Source organism: Anser anser (assembly GCF_964211835.1).
Source record: "Anser anser genome assembly, chromosome: 14".
Taxonomy (NCBI): Eukaryota; Metazoa; Chordata; class Aves; order Anseriformes; family Anatidae; genus Anser; species Anser anser.
Genome location: NC_139735.1, coordinates 20,553,346 through 20,567,574, shown reverse-complemented (window position 1 = coordinate 20,567,574; position 14,229 = coordinate 20,553,346). Strand labels below are relative to the sequence as shown.

The 14,229-nt window shown below is 47.4% G+C and overlaps 1 long non-coding RNA gene across 1 annotated transcript in view; it reads right to left on the bottom strand.

Moving 5' to 3' along the window:
- LOC310881615 overlaps positions 1-13,838 on the bottom strand; it is a 106,765-nt gene extending 92,927 nt beyond the window's left edge. Inside the window, exon 1 of the long non-coding RNA XR_014572470.1 lies at positions 8,434-13,838. This is a non-coding gene — a long non-coding RNA (uncharacterized lncRNA). The remainder of the gene's footprint in view (positions 1-8,433) is intronic.
- Positions 13,839-14,229: the final 391 nt, after the last annotated feature.

Here is a 14,229-nt window from a genome sequence, read left to right as displayed (position 1 = left end):
TCCGCCAGAGAACTACGAGCACAAACGCTTAAAACTCTAAGGACTTGGCGGTGCCCCAAACCCACCTAGAGGAGCCTGTTCTACAATCGATAATCCCCGATTAACCCAACCACCCCTTGCCAACACAGCCTACATACCGCCGTCGCCAGCCCACCTCGAATGAGAGCACAACAGTGGACACAATAGCACCCCGCTAATAAGACAGGTCAAGGTATAGCCTATGGAGTGGAAGAAATGGGCTACATTCCCTATTCATAGGGCACACGGAAAGAAGCGTGAAACCACTTCTGGAAGGCGGATTTAGCAGTAAAGTGGGACAATAGAGCCTACTTTAAGCCGGCCCTGGGGCACGTACATACCGCCCGTCACCCTCCTCAAAAGCCACATCCCACATAACTAATACCATAAATACGCTGAAGATGAGGTAAGTCGTAACAAGGTAAGTGTATCGGAAGGTGTACTTAGAATATCAAGACGTAGCTATAACACCAAAGCACTCAGCTTACACCTGAAAGATATCTACTAGACCGGATCGTCTTGAAGCCCCCCCTCTAGCTCAACCACACAAATAGTACACCAAAACTAAAGAATTTACTAAACTAATTAAACTAAAGCATTTTACAGTCTTAGTATAGGCGATAGAAAAGACACTTAGACGCGATAGAGACCCCAGTACCGTAAGGGAAAGATGAAATAGCAGTGAAACAATCAAAGCGACAGACAGCAAAGATCAACCCTTGTACCTTTTGCATCATGGTTTAGCGAGAACAACCAAGCAAAGTGAACTAAAGTTTGCCCCCCCGAAACCCAAGCGAGCTACTTTCAAGCAGTTAAAGAGAGCGAACCCGTCTCTGTTGCAAAAGAGTGGGATGACTTGTCAGTAGAGGTGAAAAGCCAACCGAGCTGGGTGATAGCTGGTTATCTGTGAAACGAATCTAAGTTCCCCCTTAATCCTCCCTACCGGACATCCTGAACCCTAATGAGATGATTAAGAGCTATTTAATGGAGGGACAGCTCCATTAAAAAAGGACACAACCTCGACTAGCGGATAATTCTTACTACTGATCCTACCGTGGGCCCTAAAGCAGCCATCAAAAAAGAGTGCGTCAAAGCTCCACCACCTAAAAATACCAAAATAAGATGATTCCCTTATCACAAACAGGTCAACCTATGAATATAGGAGAATTAATGCTAAAATAAGTAACTCAGGGCCACACCCCTCTAACGGCGCAAGCTTACATAGAAACATTATTAACAGACCTAGACAGATACAAAAACCCCTACAAGACCACGTATTAACTAACCCTGTTAACCCGACTCAGGAGCGCCTATAAGAGCGATTAAAATCTGTGAAAGGAACTCGGCAAATTAATAAGGCCCGACTGTTTACCAAAAACATAGCCTTCAGCAAATTAAACAAGTATTGAAGGTGATGCCTGCCCGGTGACTTAGGTTTAACGGCCGCGGTATCCTAACCGTGCAAAGGTAGCGCAATCAATTGTCCCATAAATCGAGACTTGTATGAATGGCTAAACGAGGTCTTAACTGTCTCTCACAGATAATCAGTGAAATTGATCTCCCCGTGCAAAAGCGGGGATGTGAACATAAGATGAGAAGACCCTGTGGAACTTAAAAATCAACGACCACCGCGAATCCTCAATCAACCCCACTGGGGCCACTACCATCGCAGAGCCTGGTCGATATTTTTCGGTTGGGGCGACCTTGGAGGAGAACAAATCCTCCAAAAACAAGACCATACCTCTTTACCTAGAGCTACCCCTCAAAGTGCTAACAGTGACCAGACCCAATATAATTGATTAATGGACCAAGCTACCCCAGGGATAACAGCGCAATCCCCCTCAAGAGCCCATATCGACAGGGGGGTTTACGACCTCGATGTTGGATCAGGACATCCTAATGGTGCAGCCGCTATTAAGGGTTCGTTTGTTCAACGATTAACAGTCCTACGTGATCTGAGTTCAGACCGGAGCAATCCAGGTCGGTTTCTATCTATGACACACTCTCCCCAGTACGAAAGGACCGGGAAAGTGGGGCCAATACCACAAGCACGCCCCCCCCCTCTAAGCAGTGAAACCAACTAAACCGTGAAGAGGGCCTTCCCCCACCACTTTCAATCCTAGAAAAGGACCAGCTAGAGTGGCAGAGCCCGGCAAGTGCAGAAGGCTTAAGCCCTTTCCCCAGAGGTTCAAATCCTCTCCCTAGCTTCACCCATGATTCAAATAACAACACTAAGCTGCCTCATTATATCCCTCCTATACATCATCCCAATCCTGATTGCCGTAGCCTTCCTAACCCTAGTAGAACGGAAAATCCTAAGCTACATACAATCCCGCAAAGGCCCTAACGTTGTCGGGCCTTTTGGCCTACTTCAACCATTTGCGGACGGACTGAAACTATTTACCAAAGAGCCCATCCGACCCTCTACCTCTTCCCCACTTCTATTCATTCTGATACCAATACTAGCCCTTGTCCTAGCCCTCACCACTTGAGCACCACTACCACTCCCATTTCCCCTAGCAGATCTAAACCTCGGAGTTCTCTTCCTAATAGCCATGTCAAGCCTAGCCGTCTACTCAGTCCTATGATCAGGCTGAGCCTCGAACTCAAAATACGCACTAATCGGAGCCCTACGGGCAGTAGCACAGACCATTTCATACGAAGTGACACTGGCCATAATCCTGCTATCAATAATCATACTAAGCGGAAGCTACACACTCAGCTCCTTTGCCATCGCACAGGAGCCTCTATACTTCATTTTCTCCTCATGACCCCTAGCAATAATATGATACGTATCCACCCTAGCAGAGACAAACCGAGCTCCTTTTGACCTCACAGAGGGTGAATCTGAGCTAGTCTCAGGGTTTAACGTTGAATACGCCGCAGGACCCTTCGCCTTATTCTTCCTAGCTGAATATGCGAACATTATGCTAATAAATACACTTACAGCCATCATATTCCTAAACCCAAGCGCCCTAGGGCCACCCACAGAACTATTCCCCGTCATCCTAGCCACAAAAGTCCTCCTACTATCTTCTGGTTTCTTATGGGTCCGAGCTTCATACCCACGATTCCGATATGACCAACTAATGCACCTACTATGAAAAAACTTCCTACCCCTCACACTAGCTCTGTGCCTCTGACACATCAGCATACCTATCTGCTATGCAGGCCTACCTCCTTACATAAGGAAATGTGCCTGAACTACAAAGGGTCACTATGATAAAGTGAACATAGAGGTATAACAGCCCTCTCATTTCCTGTTGACCTTAGAAAAGTAGGAATTGAACCCACACAAGAGAAATCAAAATTCTCCATACTTCCCTTATATTATTTTCTAGTAGAGTCAGCTAATCAAGCTATCGGGCCCATACCCCGAAAATGATGGTTTAACCCCCTCCTCTACTAATGAACCCTTACGCGACCCCAATCATAACCTTCAGCCTCATCTTGGGCACCACAATCACAATTTCCAGCAACCACTGAGTTCTGGCCTGGACAGGACTGGAGATCAACGCACTAGCCATCATTCCCCTAATTGCCAAATCCCACCACCCACGAGCAGTAGAAGCCGCAACGAAATACTTCCTAACCCAAGCAGCTGCTTCCGCCCTGGTCCTATTCTCTAGCATAACCAATGCCTGAGTCACCGGCCAATGAGACATCACACAAATAAACCACCCAACCTCCTGTCTACTACTGACAGCAGCAATCGCTATTAAACTGGGCCTAGTGCCATTTCACTTCTGATTCCCAGAAGTACTACAAGGATCGCCACTAATAACAGCCCTGCTACTCTCGACCCTCATAAAATTCCCCCCACTAACCCTGCTCCTACTAACATCCAAATCCCTCGACCCAGCTCTACTCACCGCCATGGCCCTAGCCTCAACAGCACTAGGAGGCTGAATAGGACTGAACCAAACACAAACACGCAAAATCCTAGCCTTCTCGTCCATCTCCCACTTAGGCTGAATCGCCATCATCCTAGTTTACAGCCCCAAATTGGCCTTACTTACCTTCTACCTATACACAATCATAACATCAGCCGTATTCCTAGCCCTTAACAAAATCAAAGCCCTTAACCTATCCATGATCACAACCTCATGAACAAAAACCCCAGTGCTAAACGCCACCCTAATACTAGTACTTTTATCCCTAGCAGGCCTCCCCCCATTAACAGGCTTTATACCAAAGTGACTTATCATCCAAGAACTAACTAAACAGGAAATAACACCAGCAGCCATGGCAATTGCCATGCTATCACTGCTCAGCCTCTTCTTCTACCTACGCCTCGCATACCACTCAACAATTACCCTTCCCCCCAACTCCTCTAACCACATAAAACAATGATACACTAGCAAAGCCCCAAGCACACCTACTGCGGTCCTTGCCTCACTATCAATCCTCTTACTTCCCCTGTCCCCAATAATACATGCCATTGTCTAGAAACTTAGGATAACACCCCAAACCGAAGGCCTTCAAAGCCTTAAATAAGAGTTAAACCCTCTTAGTTTCTGCACATTAAGACTTACAGAATATTAACCTGTATCTTCTGAATGCAAGTCAGACGCTTTAATTAAGCTAAAGCCTCCCTAGACAGATGGGCTTCGATCCCACAAAACTCTAGTTAACAGCTAAATGCCTAAACCAATTGGCTTCTGCCTACAAAGACCCTGACGCACCCTAGTGCGCATCGATGAGCTTGCAACTCAACATGAATTTCACTACAGAGCCGATAAGAAGAGGAATTAAACCTCTGTAAAAAGGACTACAGCCTAACGCTTCAACACTCAGCCATCTTACCCGTCACCTTCATCAACCGATGACTATTTTCCACTAACCATAAGGATATTGGCACCCTGTACCTCATCTTCGGGGCATGAGCAGGAATAGTCGGCACCGCACTCAGCCTATTAATCCGCGCAGAACTAGGACAACCAGGAACTCTCCTAGGCGACGACCAAATTTACAATGTAATCGTTACCGCTCACGCCTTTGTAATAAGCTTCTTTATAGTCATACCCATCATGATCGGAGGATTCGGCAACTGATTAGTCCCCCTCATAATCGGTGCCCCCGACATAGCATTCCCGCGAATAAACAACATAAGCTTTTGACTCCTCCCCCCATCATTCCTCCTCCTACTAGCCTCATCCACTGTAGAAACTGGCGCCGGCACAGGCTGAACTGTCTACCCTCCCCTAGCAGGTAACCTTGCCCACGCCGGAGCTTCAGTAGACCTGGCTATCTTCTCACTCCACTTAGCCGGTATCTCCTCCATCCTTGGGGCCATCAACTTTATCACCACAGCCATCAACATAAAAGCCCCCGCACTCTCACAATACCAAACCCCACTATTTGTCTGATCCGTACTAATTACCGCCATCCTACTCCTTCTATCACTCCCCGTACTCGCCGCCGGTATTACAATATTACTAACTGATCGAAACCTAAACACCACATTCTTCGACCCCGCTGGAGGAGGAGACCCAATCCTGTACCAACACCTATTCTGATTCTTCGGACACCCAGAAGTCTATATTCTGATCCTACCGGGGTTTGGAATCATCTCACACGTAGTCACGTACTACTCAGGCAAAAAGGAGCCCTTCGGCTACATGGGAATAGTCTGAGCCATACTATCCATCGGCTTCCTAGGATTCATCGTCTGAGCTCACCACATGTTTACAGTAGGAATAGACGTTGATACCCGAGCCTACTTTACATCAGCCACTATAATCATTGCCATCCCTACCGGAATCAAAGTATTTAGCTGACTAGCCACCCTGCACGGAGGAACAATCAAATGAGACCCCCCCAATACTATGAGCTCTAGGATTTATCTTCCTATTTACCATCGGAGGATTAACAGGAATCGTTCTTGCAAACTCTTCCCTAGACATCGCCCTGCACGACACGTACTACGTAGTTGCCCACTTCCACTACGTCCTATCCATAGGCGCCGTCTTTGCCATTCTAGCAGGATTTACTCACTGATTCCCACTACTCACTGGGTTTACCCTACACCAAACATGAGCTAAAGCCCACTTCGGGGTAATATTTACAGGAGTAAACCTAACGTTCTTCCCCCAGCACTTCCTAGGCCTAGCAGGAATACCCCGACGATACTCGGACTATCCCGACGCCTACACACTATGAAACACCATTTCCTCCATCGGCTCCCTAATCTCAATAGTAGCCGTAATCATACTAATATTCATCATCTGAGAAGCCTTTTCGGCCAAACGAAAAGTCCTACAACCAGAACTAACTACCACAAACGTTGAATGAATCCACGGCTGCCCTCCCCCATACCATACTTTCGAGGAACCGGCCTTCGTCCAAGTACAAGAAAGGAAGGAATCGAACCCTCACATGCTGGTTTCAAGCCAACTGCATTAACCGCTCATGCTTCTTTCTTATGAGACGTTAGTAAACCAATTACATAGCCTTGTCAAGACTAAATCACAGGTAAAAATCCTGTACATCTCATGTGGCCAACCACTCCCAACTAGGATTCCAAGACGCCTCATCACCCATCATAGAAGAACTCGTTGAATTCCACGACCACGCCCTAATCGTTGCCCTAGCTATCTGCAGCCTAGTTCTCTACCTTTTAGCCCACATACTAACAGAAAAACTCTCGTCCAATGCTGTAGACGCCCAAGAAGTAGAGCTGATCTGGACAATCCTACCTGCTATCGTCCTGGTACTCCTCGCCCTCCCATCCCTACAAATCCTCTACATAATGGACAAAATCGATGAACCAGACCTCACCCTAAAAGCCATCGGCCACCAATGATACTGAAGCTACGAATACACAGACTTCAAAGACCTATCATTCGACTCCTACATAGTGCCCACCCCAGACTTACCCAACGGCCACTTCCGACTGCTAGAAGTTGACCACCGCGTAGTTATCCCAATAGAATCCCCCATCCGCGTGATCATTACTGCAGGAGACGTACTCCACTCCTGAGCAGTCCCAACGCTCGGAGTTAAAACAGACGCAATCCCAGGCCGACTAAACCAAACTTCATTCATTACCACCCGGCCTGGGATTTTTTACGGACAATGCTCAGAAATTTGCGGGGCTAATCACAGCTACATACCCATTGTAGTAGAATCAACCCCACTCCCACATTTCGAGGCCTGATCGTCCCTTCTATCATCATCCTAATCATTAAGAAGCTATGCAACAGCACTAGCCTTTTAAGCTAGCCAAAGAGGGACTTCCCCCTCCTTAATGATATGCCACAGCTTAACCCCGCACCATGATTTTCAATCATAATTATAACCTGATTAACCCTAGCACTCCTCATCCAACCAAAACTACTAGCCTTCACCACAACCAACCCCCCATCAAATAAGACCTCCCTCACTACCAAACCCACACCATGATCCTGACCATGAACCTAAGCTTCTTTGACCAATTTTCCAGCCCCAATCTATTTGGCATCCCCTTAATCCTACTATCCCTACTCTTCCCAGCCCTACTATTCCCGTCCCCAAACAACCGATGAATCAACAACCGCCTTTCTACTATCCAAACATGACTCCTTCACCTAATCACAAAACAACTAATAGTCCCACTCAACAAAAATGGCCACAAATGAGCCATAATATTTACATCCCTAATAATCATACTTCTTACAATCAACCTTCTAGGCCTCCTTCCATATACATTCACCCCAACCACCCAACTATCTATGAACATAGCCCTAGCCTTCCCACTATGGCTCGCCACACTACTAACAGGCCTACGAAACCAACCATCAGCCTCTTTAGCCCACCTATTACCCGAAGGTACCCCTACACCCCTAATCCCCGCACTAATCCTGATCGAAACAACCAGCCTACTAATCCGCCCCCTAGCCCTCGGAGTCCGCCTTACAGCCAACCTTACAGCAGGACACTTACTCATCCAACTCATCTCTACAGCCTCCATTGCATTAATACCCACCCTTCCTGCAGTATCCATCCTAACAATAATCATCCTACTACTCCTAACCATCCTAGAAGTAGCAGTAGCCATAATCCAGGCCTACGTCTTCGTGCTCCTTCTAAGCCTATACTTACAAGAAAACATCTAATGGCACACCAAGCACACTCATACCACATAGTTGACCCAAGCCCTTGACCAATCTTCGGGGCAGCCGCCGCCCTACTCACAACCTCAGGATTAATCATGTGATTCCACTACAACTCATCCATACTACTAACCCTAGGCCTCATCTCAATACTCCTAGTAATACTCCAATGATGACGAGACATTGTACGAGAAAGCACCTTCCAAGGCCATCACACTCCCACAGTCCAAAAAGGCCTACGATACGGCATAATCCTTTTCATCACATCCGAAGCATTCTTCTTCTTAGGGTTCTTCTGAGCGTTCTTCCACTCGAGCCTGGCCCCAACCCCAGAACTAGGAGGCCAATGACCCCCAACAGGAATTAAACCACTCAACCCGATAGAAGTCCCCCTACTAAACACAGCCATCCTACTAGCCTCAGGCGTTACCGTAACGTGAGCCCATCACAGCATCACAGAAGGAAACCGAAAACACGCCATCCACGCCCTAACCCTAACGATCCTCCTGGGATTCTACTTCACAGCCCTACAAGCAATAGAATACCACGAAGCCCCATTCTCAATCGCCGATAGCGTCTACGGATCTACCTTCTTCGTTGCCACTGGATTCCACGGACTCCACGTAATCATCGGATCCTCCTTCCTGACCGTCTGCCTCTTCCGACTGATCAAGTTCCACTTTACATCAGACCACCACTTCGGATTCGAGGCAGCAGCCTGATACTGACACTTCGTAGACGTCATCTGACTATTCCTCTACATAACCATCTACTGATGAGGATCTTGCTCTTCTAGTATATTAATTACAATTGACTTCCAATCTCTAGAATCTGGTATAAACCCAGAGGAGAGCAATGAACGCACTCATGTTCATATTCGCCCTATCATCAATCCTAAGCGCCGCCCTAACCGCATTAAACTTCTGACTCGCCCAAATAAACCCCGACTCAGAGAAACTCTCACCGTACGAATGTGGATTCGACCCACTTGGATCTGCTCGATTACCATTCTCAGTCCGATTCTTCCTCAGTAGCCATCCTGTTCGTCCTATTCGACCTAGAAATCGCCCTCCTACTCCCCCTGCCATGAGCCGTCCAACTCCAATCCCCCCTAATGACCCTCACCTGAACTGTAGTGATCCTCCTTCTCCTAACACTCGGACTGGCCTACGAGTGAATTCAAGGGGGCCTAGAATGAGCAGAATAACAGAAAGTTAGTCTAACCAAAAAGATAGCTGGTTTCGACCCAGCAGATTACAGCCAACCCTGTAACTTTCTTATGTCGCCCCTACATTTAAGCTTCTACTCAGCCTTCATTTTCAGCGGACTAGGACTAGCCTTCCACCGAACCCACCTAGTATCCGCCCTACTATGCCTTGAAAGCATAATATTATCGATATTCGTAGGCCTATCAATATGATCCATCGAAAACCAAGTCTCCTCATTCACCATGGTACCAATTCTCATGCTAACCTTCTCAGCGTGTGAGGCGGGCACAGGCCTGGCCATCCTAGTAGCCTCCACCCGCACACATGGCTCCGACCATCTACACAACCTAAACCTCCTGCAATGCTAAAAATCATCCTACCCACAATCATACTTCTTCCAACAGCCCTGCTGTCTCCACCAAAATTTCTATGGACTAACACCACCTTATACAGCCTCCTAATCGCTGCCCTAAGCCTACAGTGATTAATCCCAACCTACTACCCCTACAAATTTTTATCCAACTGAACAGGAATTGACCAAATCTCATCCCCCCTCCTAGTACTATCCTGCTGACTACTCCCACTCATAATCATAGCAAGCCAAAACCACCTGCAACAAGAACCCCTACAACGCAAACGAATCTTTATCTCAACCTTAGTCGCAGTCCAGCCATTCATCCTACTAGCCTTTTCCACCACAGAACTAGCACTATTTTACATCTCATTTGAAGCAACCCTCATTCCCACCCTAATCTTAATCACCCGATGGGGGAACCAACCAGAACGCCTAAGCGCTGGCATCTACCTGCTATTCTACACGCCAGTAAGCTCTCTACCCCTGCTAATCACAATCATACACCTATACGTGAAAATTGGCACCCTGCACCTGCCAACCCTACAACTAACCCACCCAACCCTATCCACCTCATGGACAGGAATACTATCAGGTCTAGCACTGCTCATAGCATTCATAGTAAAAGCCCCACTATACGGCCTACACCTCTGACTGCCAAAAGCCCACGTAGAAGCACCCATCGCAGGCTCAATACTCCTCGCCGCCCTACTACTAAAGCTAGGAGGATACGGAATTATACGAGTCACTCTATTTATGGGCCCACTGTCCAACCTCCTGCACTACCCCTTCCTAACCCTGGCCCTATGAGGCGCCCTAATGACTAGCTCAATCTGCCTACGACAGACAGACCTAAAATCACTAATCGCTTATTCATCCGTTAGCCACATAGGCCTAGTTATCGCCGCAGGAATAATCCAAACCCACTGATCATTCTCAGGGGCAATGATCCTAATAATTTCCCATGGACTAACTTCCTCCATACTATTCTGCCTAGCCAACACAAACTATGAACGTACGCACAGCCGAATTCTACTACTCACACGAGGCCTACAACCTCTCCTACCACTCATAGCTACCTGATGATTGCTGGCCAATCTAACAAACATAGCCTTACCCCCAACAACAAACCTCATAGCAGAGCTAACCATTATAATCACCTTATTCAACTGATCTGCCTTCACGATCATCCTAACAGGAATCGCAACCCTACTAACCGCCTCCTACACCTTATTCATACTACTAATGACCCAACGAGGCTCAATCCCCTCCCACATCACATCTATGCAAAACTCAACCACGCGAGAACACCTGCTCATAACACTCCACATTATCCCAATATTCCTCCTAATCCTCAAACCCGAACTGATCTCCGGAATCCCCTCATGCAAGTATAGTTTAAACCAAACATTAGACTGTGATTCTAAGAATAGAAGTTCAAACCTTCTTACCTGCCGAGGGGAGGGTTTAACCAACAAGAGCTGCTAACTCTTACATCTGAGCCTAAAACCTCAGCCCCCTTACTTTTAAAGGATAACAGCAATCCACTGGTCTTAGGAACCACCCATCTTGGTGCAAATCCAAGTAAAAGGAGTGAACCCCACACTACTAATCAACTCCCTCACACTACTCACGCTGACAATCCTCCTAACCCCAATCATCCTGCCATTTCTATTTAAAAACTTTAAAAACACCCCACAAGCCACCACCCGCGCTGTTAAAACCGCATTCCTAATTAGCCTAGCCCCTACAACCGCATTCATCTACTCGGGAGTAGAATCTGTCACCTGCCACTGGGAGTGAAAATTCATTATAAACTTTAAAATCCCCCTGAGCCTAAAAATAGACCAATACTCAATAACATTTCTTCCTATCGCCCTATTTGTAACATGATCAATCCTACAATTCGCCATATGATACATGGCCTCAGAGCCATACGTAACAAAATTTTTCACCTACCTACTGACATTCCTAGTCGCCATACTCCTCCTAACAACCGCAAACAACATATTCCTCCTATTCGTAGGCTGGGAAGGAGTACGAATCATGTCCTTCCTTCTCATCGGCTGATGACAAGGCCGAGCAGATGCCAACACCGCCGCCCTACAAGCCGTAATCTACAACCGAATCGGAGACGTCGGACTGACCCTGAGCATAGCATGACTAGCTTCAACATTCAACACCTGAGAGATCCAACAAGCCGTACACCCCCACCAAACCCCAATCCTCCCCCTCATAGGATTAATCCTCGCAGCCGCAGGAAAATCCGCCCAATTTGGACTCCACCCATGACTGCCCGCAGCAATAGAAGGCCCCACCCCAGTATCAGCCCTACTGCACTCCAGTACCATAGTAGTAGCCGGAATCTTCCTGCTCATCCGCATGCACCCCCTGCTAGCCACCAACCAGACAGCCCTAACTGCCTGCCTATGCCTAGGTGCTCTATCAACCCTATTCGCTGCCACATGCGCCCTAACCCAAAATGACATCAAAAAAATCATTGCTTTCTCAACATCCAGCCAACTAGGACTAATAATAGTCACTATCGGACTAAACCTCCCACAACTAGCCTTCCTACACATCTCAACCCATGCCTTCTTTAAAGCCATACTATTCCTATGCTCAGGGTCTATCATCCACAACCTAAACGGAGAACAAGATATCCGAAAGATAGGAGGCCTACAGAAAATACTCCCAGTCACTACTTCCTGCCTAACCATCGGAAACCTGGCGCTGATAGGAACCCCATTCCTAGCCGGATTCTACTCAAAAGACCTCATCATCGAAAGCTTAAACACATCATACCTAAATACTTGAGCCCTACTCCTAACCCTTATAGCCACAGCATTCACCGCAACCTACAGCATCCGCATAACCATCCTAGTCCAAGCTGGACAAACCCGAATCCCCCCAATAGTATCAATAAACGAAAACAACCCACTAATCACCGCCCCCCTAACCCGACTCGCCCTAGGCAGCATTACAGCAGGAATAATCATTACCTCTTTCATCACACCAACCAAAACCCCCCCAATAACCATACCCCTTATCACCAAAACCGCTGCCATCCTCATAACAATCCTAGGAATCATCCTAGCCCTAGAACTATCGAACATAACACACACCCTCACTCACCCCAAACCAAACCCCCTCATAAACTTCTCCTCTGCATTAGGGTACTTCAACCCCCCTAGTACACCGATTCTTCTACAAAAACCTACTAGAAAAGGGACAAAACATTGCCCTACACTTGATCGACCTCTCCTGACTCAAAAAAATAGGGCCAGAGGGCCTTGCTGAACTACAAGTAGCCGCAAGCAAAGCCGCAACCTCAATACACACAGGGCTAATTAAGGCCTACCTAGGATCCTTCGCCCTCTCCATCCTGGTAATAATCCTAATAACACACAGACTCACTAATGGCCCCTAACATCCGCAAATCCCATCCCCTACTAAAAATAATCAACAACTCCCTAATCGACCTACCCGCCCCCTCCAACATCTCTGCCTGATGAAACTTCGGCTCCCTTCTAGCCATCTGCTTAGCCACACAAATCCTAACAGGCCTGCTACTAGCCATACACTACACCGCAGACACTTCACTCGCCTTCTCCTCAGTAGCTCACACATGCCGAGACGTCCAGTACGGATGGCTCATCCGCAACCTCCACGCCAACGGTGCTTCGCTCTTCTTTATCTGCATCTACTTACACATCGGACGAGGCCTCTACTACGGCTCCTACCTATACAAAGAAACCTGAAACACAGGAGTAATCCTCCTACTCACCCTAATAGCAACTGCCTTCGTAGGGTATGTCCTACCATGAGGACAAATGTCATTCTGAGGGGCCACCGTAATCACCAACCTATTCTCAGCCATCCCGTACATTGGGCAAACTCTAGTAGAATGAGCCTGAGGAGGATTCTCAGTAGACAATCCAACCTTAACCCGATTCTTCGCCATCCACTTCCTACTGCCCTTCCTAATTGCAGGAATCACCCTAGTCCACCTAACCTTCCTACACGAATCAGGCTCAAATAACCCACTAGGAATCGTATCAGACTGCGACAAAATCCCATTCCACCCATACTTCTCCATTAAAGACAGCTTAGGGCTTACCCTAATAATCACCCCTCTAATAGCACTAGCCCTATTTTCACCGAACCTCCTGGTTCTTGGAATCCTAGTTGGGAGTGGTTGGCCACATGAGATGTACAGGATTTTTACCTGTGATTTAGTCTTGACAAGGCTATGTAATTGGTTTACTAACGTCTCATAAGAAAGAAGCATGAGCGGTTAATGCAGTTGGCTTGAAACCCATCCCCAGTGGTGCAAGTGCACTCTCTGAACTCACTGAAGTGCATTCCCAGTGGTGCCAGTGCACTCTCTGCACTCACTGCACTGCATCCCCAGTGGTGCCAGTGCAATCTCTGGACTCACTGCAGAGCATCCCCAGTGGTGCCAGTGCACTCTGTGGACTCACTGTAGTGCATCCCCAGTGGTGCCAGTGCACTCTCTGGACTCACTGCACTGCATCCCCAGTGGTGTCAGTGCAAT